At 39.7% G+C, this 16,809-nt stretch overlaps 1 non-coding gene across 1 annotated transcript; it reads left to right on the top strand.

Annotated features, from left to right (window-relative positions):
* Positions 1-16,327: 16,327 nt before the first annotated feature.
* Positions 16,328-16,466, top strand: LOC113896739. The gene has a single exon (XR_003512111.1).
* Positions 16,467-16,809: the final 343 nt, after the last annotated feature.

Here is a 16,809-nt window from a genome sequence, read left to right as displayed (position 1 = left end):
GGTTCTGTTTTCAACTGTATGAATGTTAGGACCACTTCATCCTTCCAGAAGTTGAGAAGTATACAGGATGTGTGATGCAGAGCGGAGTATACTGTCTCTGGAGCTGACTCTGAGTTATCAAACTGTGAATGAGGCTCCAGCTAACCCTGAGGGCAAGGACACGTGAAGTGAGTATACTGCGAACATTGCAAAATAAAATGGATGTGTTTCTCCACAAGTGATGAAAATGATTGGATTTTTTCCATGGATTTCATTTTAATGCAGAGGTGGTAATAACAATTTTAGTTGATTAAGAAGAGCTCACTCACATGTGTGGATTTAAAACAGGAAAGGTTTTGGAGTGGGTGAGCTTCCAGAAAGATTCTAAAGCAGGACAAAATTACATAGATGACATTATTAACACTTCTAGGAATAGGCCTCTCATCTCAGCCATTGTCTGATGTAACTATCTAGGGTCCAATCTCTGTATGAGATAGGTTTTAGCCTTTAGTCTTAAGCAAACTGGCTATAGTGAGTTACATTAGTATACAGCTTAGGATGTATCTGTTATAGAACCACAAATTCAGTGGATTGAAGAGAAAATATTGGTAAGTGAATCATACTTGTACACTCAAGTAAAATGTTTTTTTTATGTTTATCCAGTAGGGACTGAATGAATAATTATTTTCACTTAACGGCCCAAGGAGACTCATAAAAATTTTACTGTGGAAAGTAAGGGATGGCAATATTAATATCAAATGAAGTGGAATTTAAGGAAAAAGCATAAATGAACCTAAAAGGGTTGTTTAATGCACATTGGGCGGAACACATTCTGCAGTCAATTTGAAGCCATTTCTAAACCTCCTGAAGCTCATCTTAAAGTTTCAAGTTTCCATAGTGGACCCCAGCATAAGAAAATCTGATTTAAATGATTTAAGTTCATTTTATCTATCTGGCCATAGTTCTTGACTCTTTTCCTATATTCATGCTCTTTACAGTGTGACTTTGCAGTTCTTCTTATTGCAAAGTGGAGTCTCTTCTGACCTCTTGACTTTGGGCTGACTTTCTAATAGCATGTGGCAGAAGTGACAGCTTGCAGGTTTTCAGCCTTGTCTCTGTTTGCTTCCTTATTGTTTCTTGGATCTCTGCTTCTCTATGTAAACAAGCCCAGGCTGACGTGCTCAAGGATGAGAGACCATGTGGAAGAGAGATGTGGGCCCCAGCTTACAGCCAGCATCCTCATAGCTGCTGATGCAGCAAACGCTGATGACAGGTGAGAATAGGTAAACCAGCACAAACTGACTTAATAGGCTCATGAAGAAATCAGTAAGTTCTTATTAAGCCACTGAAATTTGAGGTAGTTGGCTACATAGTAGTAGCTCTAATAAATATTTCAAACTTTGTACTCTAAGGAGAATACCAGTCTTTTCAAATGTCTCTAACGATTGGTAAAATTGATTCTACAAATTTTAAATTCTATAGTTGTAGACTCTAAATTGATTCTGCAGTTTTAATTTTGATTTACAAAGAAGTCCCCACATTCTCTCAAGTAAGAATCATATACACCACTTTTTAAAATCATACTGCCCTAAAATCAGAAATTTGTTCTTTTTAAGAAGGTTTAAGCATAATCTCCTTGATAATAAAACAGTCCTTAATTCTTTGAGGGAAAAATGGTTATGGACAGATCTTATAAGTTTAATGAAGAAATACAAATGATACAAATAGACAAGACAGGAAAGCAACCTAAATGTCCATTGATAAATGAATGGAAAAAGAAGATGTGGTACACATACACTGGAATACTACTCAGTCATAAAAAATAACGCCATTTGCAGCAATATGGATAAACCTAGAGATTATCATACTGTCTTTCACATTATCAAGTGAGCCAGAAAGAGACAGATACTATGATATCACTTATATGTGGAATCTAAAATGCAACACAAATGATTTACAAAACAGACGCACAGACATAGAAAACAAAACTTACGGTTACCAAAGGGAAAAGGGCTTGGGGGAGGGATAAATTAGGAGTTTGGGATAGCAGATAGAAAATACTATATATAAAATAGGTGAACAACAAAGTCCTACTGTATAGCACAGGAAACTATTTAATATCCTGTAATCACAGGGAAAAGAATATGAAAAAGTATATGTGTGTATAGGGATATATGTGTGTATGTATGTGTGTATATATATATACTATATATATGCATATATATGTATACTATGTATATGCATATATATGTATATTATATATGTGCAAATATGTATATATACTATATGTATATATACTATATACATATATATGCATATATGTGCATATATTATATGTACATACTATATGCACATATATGCATATACTATATATGTATATGGTATATACCATACTATAGATATGTATATATACTATATGCGTATATGTATATATACATATATAGTATATATATAGTATATATATATAGTATATATATCATTTCAGTTCAGTTCAGTTCAGTCGCTCAGTTGTGTCCGACTCTCTGCAACTCCATGAATCGCAGCACACCAGGCCTCCCTGTCCATCACCAACTCCCGGAGTTCACTCAGACTCACGTCCATCGAGTCAGTGATGCCATCCAGCCATCTCATCCTCTGTCGTCCCCTTCTCCTCCTGCCCCCAATCCCTCCCAGCATCAGAGTCTTTTCCAATGAGTCAACTCTTTGCATGAGGTGGCCAAAGTATTGGGAGTTTCAGCTTTAGCATCATTCCTTCCAAAGAACACCCAGGGCTGATCTCCTTCAGAATGGACTGGTTGGATCTCCTTGCAGTCCAAGGGACTCTCAAGAGTCTTCTCCAACACCACAGTTCAAAAGCATCAATTCTTCGGCGCTCAGCTTTCTTCACAGTCCAACTCTCACATCCATACGTGACCACTGGAAAAACCATAGCCTTGACTAGACAGACCTTTGTTGGCAAAGTAATGTCTCTGCTTTTCAATGTGCTATCTAGGTTGGTCATAGTATATATATGTATATATATGTATATGTGTATATAGTATATATATACACACACTAGTATATATACAAGAATATATATATATGTGTATATATATATTCTATACATATATATGTATGTATAGTGTATATATATATATACACTATATATACTATTTCTCTGTATGGTTCTGGATTAGAATTGATCAAAAATGAACTTGAGTAATAATTGGGAGTTAGAAGTGATGCTCTCACAATCATTTTGGCAACTCGATACCTATCACAGTAGTGCCTCAGTGTAAGACACCACACTAGGGCAGCAGGTGTCCCATTTCAACATCTTGTTAGACTAAGCAGAAGGGAATTATTAAGGATCTTAGCTAGCTCAAAGAATTTCTAAGTGGGCCCCAGACTATATAATATGTTTTCCCCTGGTCTGCAGGTACTTTCTTCATTTTCTGAATCAGGAGTGGGTATCAGTGACTGGCAGAAGTGTCATAAGACTGAACCTTAGCTATAAAGTAGTCTAGAAAAGTACTTTCTAATTTTCTGGCCTCTTAAAACATGTCAGTGTTCTGCAGCCAGAGACCACCATGAACACAGAGTTGAACAAGTTGGGTTTATTACTTTTTGCAGCAAGGGAGAACACACCATGGTGACCATGGGGAATCCTCAGCAAGAGGATGTTAGGATTTGGGCTTTGGTGGAGTGATTTTATAGGATTTGGGCTTTGGTTGGTTGACTTGCTAGGGTTTGCTCTGAATTTGATGTCATCAGACAATGTGGGTGGGGGGAATTCTATGATTGATTATCTCAATAAATTTTACATATAGGGAGGGCAAACTTGGGTGAGGAAATAGGTGTAAATAATTGATAAGAATTAACAGTCACTTATTTTAGCAAAGAAAAGGTGTTTGGTATTTTGTGGATAGCACCCGCAACCTTGTTTTTGTCTATGCTTAGATGAAATTATGTTGTGTGCTTGTTTTATTTCATTTAATCGTGTTCCCAGAATGACCTTGTCTGAGTTGGTATTCTGAGAGATGGTTTCTGTTCAACAGGAGAATAACTGTGTCAAGTGCCTAGCCAGCTTCTGAATGCCAGGGACTGTTCTTTTCTTTTTCAAATACTGGCTGAAAGGAAATTTGAGCAGCTATTGACTAAGTGAATTTGTTGTATCTGCCTCAAGTATCATCATACTTAATGATAACACTGGAGTTTCCCACCAAAGTTGGGGACAAGTCAAGTGTGCCAACTATTCATGGTTATTTAATATTTCCAAAAAGTTTAGTCAAAAGCCATAAGACAAAATGAAATAAGAGAAAAATCTTTGGAAAGGAAGAGATGAATTATTACTTGCATGTAACTGCCTCCCTGGGAAACCAAGAAAATCAACTGAAAAATTATTAGAAGTAAGGAGAGTTCAGTAAGTCAGTTGATTGCAAAATCAGTGTAAGTCAACGCTTATGCTTTAAGTTAGCAATCAGAATATATAATTTTAAAAAGCCATTAAAATAGAGACTAAAATAGAAAATATCTAGGAATAAACTTGACATATGAAAGCTATGCAGGACCCATATAAACAAAACTATAAAGCTTTCCTGAGACACATGAAGACTTAGATGGCAGGGCATGCTACATTCTTGGATGGCATAATTCAGTAATTCAGCCATTTCAATTTAATAAAAATGTCAAAAGTATTCTTTTTTTATCTAGACAGTATAATCCTAAGGTCACCTGAGAAGCTTAATAAAAGGCTGAGAAATTTTTAGAAGATTGGGAGGTGGCTTAACACTGAAAGATTTATTATCAGAGCAGCATGGTTCTTGTGTAAGAATAAAAATAGGCCCCCAAACAGACTTAAGTGTATACATTTGGTTTAGGATGAAGGTGGAATTGAAATGTTCTTACGCCTCTGCTTAAAATATAGAAAGCTGCTAATCACGTCTCTTCTGTCCTAATAATGAGAAATTGACATAAACTACAAGATCATTACTTTGCTTGAGCTCATAAGAAAGATGAGGTTGGGAGGCACAGCCACATTCAGAAGAGAGACAAGCCCCTCTGAAGAGAGATGGGCTTCACAACTGTCTCCACTCCCACAGAGCTTGGGGAGCAGAAACTTAGCCACTGTCCACGTGGGGAGATGAGATAAGCTAAATTGTAGTTTAAAATCCACATGTGGATGAGCTGTAAATCTGGGGTAGCTGAGGTAGCAGAGGAGTTCCATCTCAGCTAGACTGTCCTCCACAGACTTCCACCAGCTGCTCACCAGAAGTACTGGGGGAGGGCAGGAGACTGGCCCTCTTGAACCCACGTCTGAGGTCCAGACAGAGGGAGGCAGTTGGTGGATGTTGGGGACACAAAATGCCATTGGCTTCCCTGAATTTTCCTCCCTTAGGGATCAAAAGCTCTATGCTGCTGGGGGTAGGGCAGGAAACTCAAGTTGCCCACAGGGTTCAAAGTGATCAGTGGACAGGGGGCTCAAGACCCTGCCTTTTTCCCTGGACAGTAGACTACAGCCTTGTCTCTGCAGTGGCAGCCTGTTACTCATTCAGATGGACCAAAATGTGTTCCTTAATAACTGCGTGAAAAGCATTTGATAACATTGAACATCCATTTATGATAAAAACTCAGCAAACTAGAACTTTCTCAGTCTGATAATAGACATCTACAAAAACCCTATGGCTACCATCATACTTAATGGTGGAAGATAGAATCTATGAATTGTGGTGTGTCCCTACAATGGGATACTTTTCATCAATAAGATGGAGGAACTGCTGATACAAGCAACGACATGGACGCATCTCAAAAGCACTACAGTAAGTGAAAAAGCTGAACTCAAAAAAGGCTATACGTTGTATGTTTCATTGACATTCAGGAAAAGGCAAAAACCACATGAACAGAGAAAACAGATCAGGGTTGCCAGGGGCTGGCAGGTGGGGAATGGGAGATTGACTACAAATGGGCACAAGCAAACTTTTGGGAATCATGGAACTACTCCATCTATGTGTGTTGATTGTTGTGACTACATGTGGTGTTTGTCAAAATTCATGACATTATCATAAGAGGACGAATTATATCTCGAGAGATCTGACTTTAAAAAACTGGTTCAAGAAGAAAGTGTTATACTATAAACGGTGCTGAAATAATTAAATCGTTTGTGGGAAATTAATTCCTCATGTTATCTGATAAGATTAATTCCAAATGGATTATGAATAAGGATGAAAAAATGAAACCATTAAAAGCTTAGAAATATGCAGAAAAGATAGGTGATGAATACATAGGAGAGCAAAGTATAAAGTAAAACAAAGTGAAGACTGCCGCCTCAGGACAGTGATTATCAAGAGGTAAAAGGAGTGTTTTTGAGAGAGAACCCATTGTGGGAATCTGTCTTCTCTCCCTCCTTCCCTCCCTCCCACTCCCCCTCCTCCTCTCTTCCTCCCTCTCCGTCTCAGTGATGTGGATGGCAGTTACAGGAACATTGGTTTTATGATTATTCATCACACTGCACAGCCTTCTGTTTATATGAACCATACTTTGTAGTTTTAAAAAAAGGAGCACTTGGGGTCCAAATGTAGTTTCCCACGTTTTAACAGGATTCAGGCGCAGAGAGTCCAAGTCCATCGGTGAAGGTGGTTCCCCTCATTTTGTCATCACTTCTCCATTCCGGCTAGTGCTCCACCAGCCAGAGCAGCCGCCTGCTTCAGCACAGGTCAACAGACTCTGAACACGATAAACCAAACCCAATTAGAAGAATCTATGTTGCAGTTATGAGGCATATAATAAAAAACAAATGTGGGTAAAATCTGGCTTGGAGTGGAGAAAGGTTTTTAAATATCAAAGTAAAGGCAGAAGACATAAGGAAAAGATTGATAGATTTTTATTACTTCCAAATTAAAAATGATGTACAGATTTTAAAACAGCAGAGCAAAACTGAAAGATAACATGCAATTAGGGAAAATATTTAAAAAATACATGACAGGGACTTTCCTGGTGGTCTGGTGGCTAAGGCTGTACACTCCCAAGTGCAAGGGGCCTTGGTTCAATCCCTAGTCAGGGAACTAGATCCCACATGCCACAGCTGAGAATTCACACACCACCACAAAAACTCAGTGCAGTCAATAAATAAAATTAAAAAATAAATATGGCAGACAAAGAGTTAGCATTCTTGAAATACAAAGAGCCCCTAAAATCAATGAGACCAATACTCCAATAGAAAAACAGTCAAGGAATATGAATAGGGGATTTTTAAGAGAAGAAGTAATACTTTTAAAAATAATTCTCCCTAATAATCAAATAGTTGCATGTTGAAAGTGTGCGCTTGTCACATATCTAATTGCCCAATATTAGAATGGAAACATCTAGAATTGGGACATGGTAGAGAAGAAAACACTGAAGCACTTGGTAGAAGTCCAGCAGCATTAAAAAGAGCCTCAAAAACTGTTTTCATTAACATATGTTAATGTTTTCATAATATATACACAAAGATATTCATAATAAAGATAACTGGAAATGACCTAAAACATTCCAATGACAGGAAACTGGCTAGGTTACGTTCCCTTTGTGTGCTTGGGCATTTTCTAGCTAAAATTGCACCATTGTGTGGCTAAAAAAAAGTTGTCTTCTATTCCAGGAGACCCACCCCACCCCAGGCCTACTGCTTGTGCAGGCAACGACTTGGACTGTGGAGATCAGGGCTCTGATACACAAATGATGGTATACTGTGGAGTCGTTAGAACACAGTTCTGAGTGACAGGGGTAAGGTTCACAGTATGCTATTAATGACATACAATGTGAAGTGTTGACTAGTTACTAGGTGTTACTTAAAATGTAAATTTTTCATTGTGTACAATGTAAGTAATTTTTTAAACTATAATAATATGCATAAATAGAAAACTAGGGGGAAAAACCCTAGAAGGATGTATACCAGTATTTTTAAGAGTATTATAGCTGTATGAGAAGATTATAGGTGGTTTTTATTTTTCCTTTTGTACTTTGTATATTTTTGATATTTTCATGGTGGAATGTTTATTATTAGGTAATCAGGGGGAAAAAACAGTAAAATAAAAAAAAAATCTCATTTAGGGTACTGAGCAGAAGCAAGTGAAAAATGCAGCTTACCCAGGAGAAATGTTTGCTTTTGGTTACTTTCATTACCTTGAGCTTCACATAAAAGCTTAAGCCTTATAAATAGAAAAGTCAGTAAGAGTGCGCCTGTTTAGATGACATTTAGTGACAGTGGTGAAAATGTGACCACATTAGAAAGTTGAAACGAGATGAGGTTATATGCCACAGGCCATCCTTGATGTGCAGGTTGTAACCCAAGCAAGATGCTTCTGACCCAGCCCTGCTCATGACAGATGTTCAGGGGCCAAAGGAAGCTTGGCATGGGTTAAGGGACAGATGGAGAAGGCAGTGGGAAGCCCTGGCTAAGTCAGAGAAGCATGAGAGGCCAGTGTACCCTCCACCCAGTGATTCAAGTGGGAGGTAAAGGCAAAACAGTCTTTAGCAGGCTACTTACTTCTTTATATCCAAGTTCCCTGTTCTGTTAAGGTGCTAACTGCAAAGTGAGAGTGTTAAATGTGGCATTTCCCTTAATGGTTTGTTTTCCCTGAAGCCAGTGGTGGTATGTGTTGATGGAGAGGAGAAAGCCCATGACCAAGTGAAATATACACTTGTCTCTGCCCTCTCTCCCTTCTTCTCTAATATCTCCCTCCACTGCTTACAAGCCTCCAGTGACTCCTCACAGGCTTCAGGACAAAGTGTAAACTCTTTATCTTGGCATAAAAGACCTGCTTTTCATTCTAGCACTGTTGCTTAGCAGACATATTTCAACCTCACAAAGTGGCATTGGTTCTCTAAACGCATGCAGCATGTTATCTCATGTCTGGTGGCGTTTATCCTCTTGCTAATATTAACCCAATGCTTGCTACATGCCAGGCATTGTGCTAAATGTTTAATATTGTTTTCTGCCTTATAACAATTTTATCTCATGGACTTGAATATTGTCTCCCATTTTATAAATGAGAAGCGTGAGGTTCAAAGAAATTAAATAATTTTCTTAAGGGTTACATAGTAAGTAGCAGAGTCAGAATTTGAACCCAGGTTTTTGTTTTTTTTTCCCCCCAAACCACTTGAATGGGGATTTTCTGGCAGTCCAGTGATTAGGACTCAGCACTTTCACTGCTGGGGCCCAGGTTCAATCCCTAGTTGGGGAACTAAGATCTCACTAGCCATTCATGACACAGCCAAATTAAAAACAAATAGCAACAACAAAACCCCCCACTTTACTGAGCTATGACTGACATATAAAAGCTGTAGATATTTAATGTATAAAACTTGAGGTGTTTGGAGATAAATACATATACGTAACTATGAAACTGTCATTACTGTCAGAACTATGTACTAAACTCATCTCCTCCTCCTCCTCAAACCCAGGTTTGACTCCAAAGCTTGAATTCTTTTATATTTGTGGTGAAATATATATAACACAAAGCTTAACCATTTTAACTATTGTAAGTATACATTTTTGTGGCATTAGGTACACTTACATTGTTGGGTGAGCATCACCACCATCCATCTCCAGAATTTTTTATCTTCTTCCTCTGAAACTCTGTATCCTCTAAACATTCATTCCCCGTTACTCCCTCCCAGCCCCTGGCAAGCAACCACCATTCTACTTTTTCTCTGAATCTGGCCACTCTAAGTACCTCATATAAGAATCATACTGTTTGTCCTTTTGTGGTTGACTTATTTAATTTAGCATAATGTCTTCAAGATTCATCCATACTATAGCATGTGTCAGAATTTCCTTTTCCAGGCTGAACAATATTCCATTGTATGACTATATCATGTTTTGCTTATTCACCTATCAGTGGACACTTGGGTTGCTTTACCTTTTGGTTATTGTGAATATTGCTGCAATGAATGCGAGTGTACAAATATCTGTTCAAGTCCCTGCTTTCACTGATCTTGAGTATTTATACAGAAGTGGAATTGCTAGGTCACATGGGAGTTCTAAGTTTTGTGATATGAACATGGTTGAAGATTATAAGCCAGTCATTTTGTAGAGTCTCCTTCAGTTTGGACTTGGACTCAGATTATATGTTTTGACTGGAAAGTCACAGTTGCTTTTTTTTTTGAATCATACTCCACAAGGTGGCAAGTGATGCCTATTTGGTTATTGGTGTTTTTAACTTTGATTCACTTTATTGTGCTGCTGACTGCTAGGTGAATCTACTGTAAAATTATTGTAAAGTCTCTTTGTAATTATTAAGTATCTTAGGAGGAGATACTTTGAGACTATGTAAGTAGCTCTTTCCTCACCAATCTCTCACTCACTGGAGTTTAACATCTTTGATATTTTTTGTTGAAAGGTTACTATGAAGGTTAGTAAGTGGTAATTTTCTAATAACCATCATCATTCCTTTTGCATTTATTATTTACGATAAAGAAGTTCCTCTTCTCATTTATTTCTGTTAGTATAGATTCATACTTTATTCACTGTATCCTAATCTGTTGCTATCAGTATTTCATGCCTAAAATGTCCCAAATCTGGCTAGTAGAAGCCATTGCAGGTTGCTTCCTGTGTCCTTTTGAATTTCTTCATCGTTTGATGACTTTCTTTATGACATGAAAAGATGTTTCCGGGCTCATCTTATTATTTCCCTGGGTTCAGTGATTTGAGGAGAGCATATTTATCTGTAGAAATAAACCCACTCCTTAATGTCAAAAATGCAAAAGCAGGGTGTTACCAAGTGACTTCACATACTTTGACCGCTGGCAAGCCCCGCAGGTTTGAGATTTCATTCCTGATTTGTTATCAGATTCGTGAGTCCAGTAGAAGACGAGTGTGTTTTATGGCCAGTTAAATATCAACTGTGAACTTGAGGGTCCCTGAGGGGAGCACAGAAAGGAGCAGTGATCTGTGCTGTAGGGTTGTTTGGTTTCCTCCAAAGGATACTTGGGGCCCTGCTGGCCTGGGAACTCGGTTTAGAGAAAAAGCTGTCTTTACATATTTCTTTCTAATGGTAATAGAAGTGAAAGCATTGTTGTGAAGAGACACTAGGTTTAGACTACACCATATGGCGGTGAGAGGCGTTCATCACTACACTGTCTTAACAGCTGAACTGAAAATAGCCCATGTTTTTGCAGTGATGGAGAATTAGCCCCTGACTGCCAGGAAACACCCATTGTAGCAGCTCTTCAGCCATGTAATTTAAAATAATTACTAATTAAGTGAGAATAAAATAGAGTCCATGATAACAATAATAATCACTGTAGCATTGGTCATTACCCAAGTTACTGTTTGTTGGAGCATTACCTAGGGGAAGATGGCTTGCCAAAGGCAGGAAGAACGGACGGGGAGCCGCTGGCTTCAGCATTACTGCTGAGGTAAGGAATCAGGACCTTTCTGGGGTGCTTGGCAGCCACTGACCTGATTTTATATTCCATCAATATTGTCGATCTCATGTTGTTTCAAGGAATTTGCTCACTAATACAGCAGGCAGCGTGCCATTGAAAACTAAGTGCGGGAACAGCTTTAAGGCTTGTCAATGGACTTATATCATTGCAGGAAACAACTCAAGCAATTACCTATGACAGGCATCTCTCTCATCAACATCTGGAGAAAAGCGAGGCTCTTTTGCAAGAGTGCCATTGGGAGCAAACGTCCAACACCAATGGTTATGAGCAGGTATGTGAGAGAGTGGAGGCGGGACTCCCAGTGTTTCAGGGCACCGTACAAAGGCTGTCCGGGTGTCTAAGAAAGTAAAGGGTGGAGGCTTTTTGGGTTAAAGGCAGGGTTTATGCTTACTGTTTTTTGGGTGATTTAAAAGAGCATGCATTCCTTTATTTATTCACTCATCGACAAATACGTATCTACTATGCACCAGGCATTGCAGTAAGTACTGGGATTATGGATCAAGGCAGACTTGGCTGCTAACCTCTGGCATCTGACTGTCTCCCCGGTAGTGAGAGATATACAAATAGAGACATGCAGAAAGTGTCAGGGGGCTAAGAAAAGAGCACTTGAGGGGAGAGCAGAGGCACTCTTTTTGCACTGTGACTCTGTGAAGAGCCCTCGAGGAAGTTCCGTTTATGCTGAGGCCTGAAATCTGAGGAGTGTTTGGCTTGCAAAGGATGAGGGGAGAATGTTCTGGGCAAAGGATGAAACCTAGTTAGTTTGAGGAACTACTGGAAGTACAGAGTGTGAGGAGAAGCATGGAAGTACAGAGTGAGGGAGAATGTGGCACAAGATTTTGGTGAGGTCAGCTGGCTTCAGAGAGAGGAGTGCATATGGGATTCTGAGTGCAAGGGGAAGCTTGAAGCTGAGGCGTGGCAGGACCCAGTTTAGGTCTAGCTGCTGGTGGGGAATTGCCCGGAGCAGGTGGGTCCTGAGCTAATACAGGGATACCAGGTAGGAGTGGGAAGATACCAGGACTGGTTCCCAGCTCTCTGGCTAGAGTAAGCTGGGTGAATGGACACACTGTATGTTCAGGTGGGAAATATCAGAGAGGACAGCTATGTCTGGGAGTTGCAATACTCAGTTTTTTTTTTTTTTAAATCATGGCAAGATACACACACACACACACACACACACACACACACACGTTATGCTCAGTTACTTCAGTTGTGTCCCACTCTGTGCGCCCCTATGAACTATAGCTCGTCAGGTTCCTCTGTCCATGGGATTCTCCAGGCAAGAATACTAGGGTGCGTTGCCATGCCCTCCTCCAGGGGATCTTCCTGACCCAGGGATCGAACTCATGTCTCTAATGTCTCCCGCATTGGCAGGCATGTTCTTTACCACTAGCACCACCTTGTATGTACGTATGTGAAAGTGAAGTCGCTCAGTCATGTCCGACTCTTTGTGACCCCATGGACTGTAGCCTACCAGGCTTCTCAGTCCATGGAATTTTCCAGGCAGGAATACTGGAGTGGGTTGCCATTTCCTCCACTAGGGGATCTTCCTGACCCAGAGATCGAACCCGGATCTCCCACATTGCAGGCAGACACTTTCCCATCTGAGCCACCAGGGAAGCCCATGTATGTATGTACCTATGTATGTATGTATATGTACTCTCGAACCAGGAATTGAACCCTCATCTCCTATTTCCCCTGCATTGGCACATGGGTTCTTTGCTACTAACACCACCTGGGAAGCTTTTATATATATATATATATAGTACACTTCTGTGGCACTAAGTACATTCACATTGTGTGCCACCATCACCACTAAACATTTCCAGAACTTTCTCATCTTCCCCATCTGAATATACCCATTCAACACTAACTACCTATTCTCTCCTCCCCCTCAGCTCCTGGCAACCATTATCCTTCTACTTTCTGTCTATGAATTTGACTGCTTTTGGTACCTCATATGATCATATAGTATTCGTCCTTTGGTTACTGGCTTACTTCACTCAGCATAGTATCTTCCAGGTTCATCCATGCTGTCAGAACTTCCCTTTTAAAGCTGAATAATATTCCATTGTGTGTATATGCCATGTTTTATTTATTCATATGTTTATTGATGGACATTAGGGTTGCTTCCATTTTTCAGCTCTTGTTTATTGCTTGTTATTTAATACAAACATGGTTATACAGGTATCTGCTCAAGCCCCTGCTTTCGCTTCTTTTGGATTTATACCCAGAAGTGGAATTGCTGAGTTGTATGGTAGTTCTCTTTTCAGTTGCCTGAGGAGTCACCAAACTGTTTTCCGTGGTGACTGAACCATTTCACATTTGCATGTGTTACAGTGCACAAGGATTCCAATTTCTCCACTTCCTTTCCAACACTTGTTATTTATTAATTTTTTAAAAATAATAATTATAACTTAAATAAATTATAATCTTCACCCTAATGATTGTGAAGTGGTGTCGCAGTGTGGTAAAACATTCAGATTTTTAGATGTTACATTTGAGATGCCTGAGAGATACTCACATGGCATTGTCCAGTAGGTGGTTGGTTATGCCAAGCGAGATTTCAAAGAGAGGTCTTCTGGGCCACAGATCAGTTTAAATTCCACTTACCAAGGTGTGAAGGCTCTTGTAAATGCCTCACCATGGTGGATCTTGTGTATTTGTTCTAAGGCTTCCTACCCTACCAGCTTGTCTACTATTTAAGGATATGAGCTTTGGGGGTTTGGGCTTATTTCTGGTGAACAAACGACATTTTGTACCTGGTTCTCCCCTTTCTGATCAATATTACAGCTCCAATGGAAGTTAACCAAGAATTACTAAATATGATCTGCATATAAAAGTGGTAGAAAGATTCAGGATGAGGGAGTTTATTGTTTTGGTCTTAGGAGGGATATCTAGCTGAAGTCAAATAGGTTTGATTGTCCTTTAGAGTGAATGGAAGGCGTTTTTGTTTGTTTCTCCCTTTTCTTGGTAACAGAAAATGCATCTTTAAAGTGTTTTTCAATTTCTTTCTCAGCTCCCTTTCATTCTCTGATTTCTTTTAATGGGATAACATAAACTAGTTTTCTGTCGTCTTTTATTCATCAAAGCTGTCGATTTATCCTGAACAGAATGAAGGCAAGGATGTTATTAAAATAAAACAGCTTCCAGTTGAGCTGCTAATAAATGCTGAAATGCATCCATATTTTTCTTATTGATTATCTCCTGCCGACAAAAGCAGACACAAGTTTGTACCGCACGCTGCCCGTGGAAATGAAACATTTAATTAGATGAAAACCGAATGAGCTGAAAGATCTGCGGTGCTGGGCCATCAAACAATTGTTATTCATAATTGGCTGTTTAAAATGTCTCTACTATTTGAGCCTTTTTCACTTAAAAAATTCCCTACAGTGCATTAAGACGAACACAGTCATTAGTAAAGTTTCTCCTGTACATTTTACAAGCTCAAGGTTGTGGGCTAGAATGAGCCCTGTCGGGCCATAAATCAGGTATAAGAGAAATCTTGAAATTGAAAATTAGGAGGCGAGAGCAGGAGATGGCAGTGCCCTCTCCATTTCAGGCCCATCTCCAAATGCTGAAGTGAAGGTGGGAGAGGAGATTCTGGTAGAGGCCCATAAACTGTAAAGGTGAAGTTCTTTAGAACTTACTAACTCTGTAATCATGTGCATGTAAAGTTTAATGTCTGGTAAATGCACGGATATTTAGCAATGGGAGTTTATTGAAAAGTGGGTATGCACTTTGCCAGGAATGTTTCAAGCACTTACCAGGTGGCCTGCTTTTTAAGACAGTGGGGAAGAGAAAGATGGATGAGAATCATTGCCTGTGGCAGCCACGTGGCATTTAGCCTGTGGCTTTTCTTCCCTGGAACCCCCAGCAAGTTATTAAGATTTAAAGGCTTTGGTTTCCTCATTTGCACCTCGTGGGTATTAATCATACCTATTATATCAATTTGTCATGAGGATTGAATGAGAGAAAGCCTTTAGCACAGTGGGTACACGGCACACACTAAATGAATGTCAGCTACTGGCAATAATATATCATCTTCCAAATCTAAAGGCCCTGAAGGGAAGACATCATTTCTTCTGTTATATTTCCCACAGTATCTTGCCTTGTACCTAACACCCGGCTCTCGATAACTTTCATCTGAATTAAAAGAAGTGTCAATCTCTCAGTCATCAGATTCTTACAAATTCAGATGAGAGCTGACAGTGGTTCAGTGAATGTGTATTTACTGTTTTAAATCACTTAAAAAATATTTTGCTTTTCTGGTTACAGAAGAAGTAGCAGCTGCTCCTGGGCAGAGACAGTGAGGTTAAGAGGGCAGGTGTCAGAGCCAGATTGCCTGGGTGTGTGTTCCTCCCTGACCAGCCTGCACCCCTCTGCCCACAGAGTGATTGGACTGTGTGAGAATTCAATGAGTTAAGACACAAACCACATGCAGCAGGGCCTAGCACATAATATGTGCTCAATAAAGCGTAATTCATGCTGAATAAAATAAAAACCAAGAGATCACTCATTCTCAGGACCGTGTGATAACTGCTAATAAATGCTTATTCAAAGTGTGCTCTGGGATTAATGCAGTGTTTGGTATAGTCAGGCATCATGAGTAGCCCAGTTATTGAACCCTTGCTGCCACCAGGCACTGTACCCACTGCTTTGCACAAAATATCTCACTTAATTCACACAACAATCCTGTGGGGACAGGCAATGTTATTCCCTTTTTATGAGTTGAAAAAACAAGATCCATCAGGTTAGGTAACTTTCCAAGTTCATATAAATGGTAAGTGATGGAGCTCAAATGCAGCTCTCTTTGGTTCCAAAGTTAATGTTTATGCCATCCTACCTTGAGAAGCCTGATATCAAATCAAGACCAGGCAGCCAGTATGAAAGAGATGCGTGATCTAAGTGAAGTGGGAGAGTTGGAGGAGTATCAGAAAACCGGCAATTGTATGGGCCTATGTCTTTTCTCCTCCCTTGTGCTCAATTCTAACAGGGGAGGCTGACGGGACACACAGCAGTCTCCCTCTCAGTTTAGGAGAGCTGTCCTAAGAATAGGGCTGGCTCTTAAAGGCACGAAGGGCAGTTTTAAAAAAAGAAGCAGACAGTTATGATGTACTACATTCCATGCTATGACTAACTTCTGATTAGCCCTCAGACGCCTTCTTAACACAGTGATTTAGATTTGAGAGCAAAGCTGGCACAGGAAATGAAACCCAACTTGCACAGGGCTGCATATTAAGCAGGGACTCAAGCGGCCCAGGTGGCTTTTTCCAAGACTTCATTGTGCTCCTGCATGTTTGGGCCTGATTCTTTGTGTCATATCTCACCGAGTTTATGCTGCAGTGGAATCTCAGGCTAGATATTTTCTCTTTAGTACTTGGTCCCCTGTAGTCACCACTTCTCTATAAAAACACCATGGTGTGTTCG

The sequence above is a fragment of the Bos indicus x Bos taurus genome, chromosome 7 (genome assembly GCF_003369695.1).
Source record: "Bos indicus x Bos taurus breed Angus x Brahman F1 hybrid chromosome 7, Bos_hybrid_MaternalHap_v2.0, whole genome shotgun sequence".
In the NCBI taxonomy this organism is placed as follows: domain Eukaryota; kingdom Metazoa; phylum Chordata; class Mammalia; order Artiodactyla; family Bovidae; genus Bos; species Bos indicus x Bos taurus.
This window is presented reverse-complemented; position numbering and strand designations above follow the sequence as displayed.